A 5,110-nucleotide genomic window follows, 5' to 3' on the forward strand; every position below is an offset into this window, starting at 1 on the left:
CTAGAATGATACCTGCCATCTAGAATGATACCTGCCATGTAATTCACACTGGAATATATATTGAATTAATGACCACAGGAATAGCAATTTAAAAATAACAAAAACCAAACCATCTAACAAACGAAAATCTTCTCACAGCAGGATAACATGATTGACAAAAGGCAGATGACTGAGTAAAAAGACCAATAACTGCATAATGCAATGGCTTGCTTATGAGAGGTACTTAATAAGTATTTATAGAATTATTTTTATATAGAAATTCTTATCCTCAAAGATCCCACTGAAGATTTCTTCCTCTGTATTAGCTCTAACATTTCTCTAGGTAAAAGTTACCCTAAACTCCTTTGCATCTCTTTGTATCTTTTACTTATAAATGGTATTCCATGTACCTTTAAAATTGAAAATTGTTCAAGAGCTGTCTAGAGATTTAAAAGTGTTCATTCCTTTTGACCTAGTATTCACAGCATTCTAAAAAAATGAGCAGATGCCTAAGTACCACACACTTGTAATGTCAGTGAATCTTCCTTTTTTCAAGATAGAAAACACCCTTAAGTGTAACAATAACACTATATTTATTGTGTATAATAACATGATGAAGTTCTTATGCATCAAATTACCAGTATTTTATGAGGATAGTCAATGATTTAAAAACTGCTTATGCCATAATATTAAGTAAAAGCTTTGACATACAGTGTTACAGACTGTGTGTGTGTGTGTGTGTGTGTGTGTGTGCACACGTGTGTATTGATCTGAACTCCAACATAAAGCACTGAAAAAAGACTAAGGGAAATAAGCTGCTGGCATTATATATTTTCTTTCTTCAGTTCATTTATGCTATTCCACACTTTTCAAATATTTCTTTAATGAACGTGTATTACTTTCATCCTAAAACCAAAACAAAAGCGAAAGCCTGTTTTCTACTCAATATTATATGGATGAAGTAAAAGAAGGCAAATATTGTAGCATTATTGATTGAATTGATTGAACATTATTAGTTGAATCTGCAGATCTAGAACTTGCAGATACAGAGGGTTGACTGTAATCTGTTAATGGATAGGGTGAAATTAAACAAATTACTTAATTTGACCAGTCATCTAGGGCCAATGATAGATACACAGAAATAGAGGATCAATTCCTGTTCGTAAGGATCTAATGATCTACTTAGAGTGATACATACTAAATTATAGAACAATGAATAAAAACACAGTGACACAGGAATTATCAATTGTACTTAAATTAGAGTCTCTTGAAGTTCAGAAGACGTGTGGCCACTTCAATTTCAAATAGATGAGAGTTCATGGGATAGGACCAGAATTTAGTGGCAGAACAGGGCATTATTATGACTTTCTCAAACAATTTTTTTATCCCCTTGTGTTTGTGCTCGTTATATGAATAGTACAGCAAATCACTTTAAAGTTAATTTTTACTATTAAAAAATCATTATGGAAAGCTACTTTTATCCTGTTCCAAATGAAATCTTGTTAAACATATTTGAGAGTACAAAGAACAAACACAGCCCTGGAAATAATGCATTCACTGGTTTTGTTGTTGGGGAGGAAGAGGCAGTGGCAGTGTTGTCTGAAATATGAAAGATTTGGGAGATTATCTGATTCTTTTGAACGAATAAATCTCACGAGTATTTGAAAACCCACACCTCCAAAAGTCAGTTTCTATTGTTATTCCCCAATAGAATTTGGAAAATCATACCCGTCACTCCTAGACTTAGGATAGTATATTACAACCAGTGAAACAGAATTTTTTTCTTACACCTTTAAAATCTAATGTGTGATCATTTCTTACACTGTCATTCCTTGGATTTCTAAAATATAACAGTAATAATAATAACAAAACATATTTCTATACGTCTATGTACCTGGCTTATTACTAACTGCTTTCTCTGAGCCTTACTCAAATAAGAACATGAAGTAGATACTACTGTTATACAGATTTGCTAGGTTATATGCAATTCTCCATTACCATCAATATCTTAGTAGCTTACAAAAGAGCGATTGATATTTTGCTCATGTATGTACTGTCTGTGGGTTGGCTGCAGCTCTATTTATCACAACTTCTTAATTCTAAGATTCAGGTTTAAACATCAACTTCCATCTGAAACATGCTGTCCTTGTGCAAGAGTTGGGTAGGTGAAGGCAGAACTTCATGATTCATAAAGTTCCTGCTGTGGAGTGGTGCATTCCACTCCCTTCACATTTGATTGGCCAAAGGCAAGTCACATGATTAATTCTGATGTCAGTGGTGTAGTGGTGTGTATTCCTCCCACGTGGAGGGGGTCTGAAAGCACTATGACACCAGGAGGTGTTGTATGAGCTTCTTGTGAAAGCAGAAAATAATTTGAAACAATAATACAATTGACCACAGGCACTTTTCCTATTTTACTGAAGAGAAGATAAATAACTTGATCAATGTCACACGGCTAGTTGGTGGCATAGGTAGAGTTCACCTCAAACAATGTGGTTCCAAAGTCTACTTTATTATGTCTGACACTATTTTGTGCTATGATACTTCTTTATTCAAATACACATACTCTTATATCCCAGAAACAAGACCCTAATTATGCTCTGTATTTGCATTTAACTAACAAGTGAGCAGAAAGGATCTTGCTTTCTGCTGGTTCAGATTTCCTAAGTGATTCATACTGAATGTACACTTAGGATAAGCAGAGAGTGTCACCGGGCAGATCTGTGAGAGAGTAAGTATCTCCATTTCAAAATACAAGTATTTTATACTTCTGGAGATATCATTCCAAAAATCAAATTGCAACAGCTTCACTCCCCAGGAGCAAGTGATGGAGACTCATTTGGTCCTTTGAAGAAGCTTGTAGATAATAAGCTGAAATACAGGGACTGGCAATTTCTGCAGCATAGTACACCTATAATTGCTATATTTTTGTATCACCCCATTACTTCAAATCAGCAGGTTGTCTTGAAATAACCTGCTACTTAACAGAGAATATTAAATATATGCATTAATGTTCTAACTGTGGCTTTTATCAGAAAGTAGTGAACTCTCATGTGTTTTAAAATATAAATAGAATGTTCCATTTTATAATGCAATAATCTGTCTTTAATGATAATCACATAATAAACCATTTACTGAATGCCTGAGAATAAAATGTAAATAAGACTAACAGCCCACTGAGAAAGCACCATTTTTCTAGAGAAAGCCTATATGTTATGTATCAATAGGAAAATAAAACAATAAAGTAGTATATGCTCTAACATCCCTTAAATGATTTTCAGAATTCTGAAAATTTTTATTATTTCTTTAGTTATTTTGATTATCAAAATTCTGAAAATTTTGATTATTTCTTTAGTTATTTCAATAATTAAGATTATGCTTTATTAGGAAGGGAAAACTTCTGAAATCTGCAGAATAATAATAGCAAAATTTTCATGAAATTAAATAAAATGAAACTGCGTTTTGAAAAGCAATGTTATGTAAAGTATGTATAGTAGACTAAAAAACTTCAAAGATATCAGGTCCTAATGCCTGGAACCTGTAAATGTCAATTTATTTAGGGGAAAAAAATGGTCTGTTTTACACATGTGTTTAAGTTAAGGATCTTAAGTCATGGATCCCAAATGCAATCACATGTATCTTTACAAGAGGGAGGCAGAAGGAGACTTGAAATACACAAGGTATTGTGAAGATGACGTCAGAGACTGGAGTAATGTAACACAAGCCAAGGAATGCTGGCAGACACTAGAAGCTGGAGGAAGCAAGCAACAAATTTTCCCCTAGAGCTTTGGAGGGAGTGAAGCCCTGCCAACACTTTGATTTTGATTTAGTAACACCGATTCTGGACTTCTGGCCTCCAGAACAATGAGACAATAAAATGTATGTTCTTTTAAGTCACCAAGTTTGTAGTGATTTGTTTAACAACCCTTAGAAAATTACTATAGGTATAGAGATGATATTGTGTAATAAATGCCTGAAAATATGGAAGGGGCTTTGGAATCAAATAATGTATAGAGGCTGGAAGAATTTTTGCCACATTATAGAAAACATGTAGATGCACATAAACAGACTGTTGGTAGAAATGTGGGTTAAAGGAAAGGGCTCGGAAATAAGGAACATACCACTGGAAACCGAGGGAAAGGCAAATCTTGCTATATAGTGACAGAAAAAGCTGAATTGTGTTCTACAACTGTTTGAAAAAGCAGAACTTGTAAGCAAGGAACTTGGATATTTATCTGAGGTTATTTCCAAGCAAAGCATTGAAGGTGTTAACCTGATGATATCAAAATACAAGCAGACAAATATAAATTAAGAAAAAAAAAGCTTAAGCAAAAGGGAACCATCACTTGATGATTTGGGAAACAGCCTATCAGATGGCAAAATATGATAAAATTAGGATAGTAACTGTTAGGAAAGTATACTTTGGAGAGAAGGCCAATGGTATGTCCGGATAACCTGCTACTAGTGCTGAAGAGATTACATAAATGGCTCATGAAGTCACTCAACCAGAAGCCTTGAATAAAGATGGGATTATCGGGCTTCCCTGGTGGCTCAGTGGTTGAGAGTCCGCCTGCCGATTCACGGGACGCGGGTTCGTGCCCCGGTCTGGGAAGATCCCACATGCTGCCGAGCAGCTAGGCCCGTGAGCCATGGCCGCTGAGTCTGCGTGTCCAGAGCCTGTGCTCCGCAACAGGAGAGGCCACAACAGTGAGAGGCCCGCGTACCGCAAAAAAAAAAAAAAAAAAAAAAAAAGATGGGATTATCAAACCAAAGATCTGTGGAGGATGCTGTGGCTAAGGGTGTGAATCCCTGTGATATACCTGGCAACCTGAAAAGGTTTTTGAGAATGTTGTACCACCATAAACACTACCAGATTGGACTGGAATGGATAACACAGGATAAAATGAAGAAAGGCCTTTGAACTACAAAAACTCTACAGGCAGGCAGTTGGGTGATAAAACTACTGAGAAGCACACATATGTTCCCTCTGAAGTAAAAGGAAAGATGATTCTGAAGGCAGAGACTTGGGCCCAGAGGTCATAGCAATGGGCTCAGAAGAAGAGATGTAAGCCAAAATCACAGCAATAGAAGATGGAGCTGTGTTGCAGATGTTGGAGTCGAGGTACAGAGA

Source organism: Aethalodelphis obliquidens, unplaced genomic scaffold (genome assembly GCF_003676395.1).
Source record: "Aethalodelphis obliquidens isolate GAN/ISIS:26980383/991018 unplaced genomic scaffold, ASM367639v1 scaffold29, whole genome shotgun sequence".
Taxonomy (NCBI): domain Eukaryota; kingdom Metazoa; phylum Chordata; class Mammalia; order Artiodactyla; family Delphinidae; genus Aethalodelphis; species Aethalodelphis obliquidens.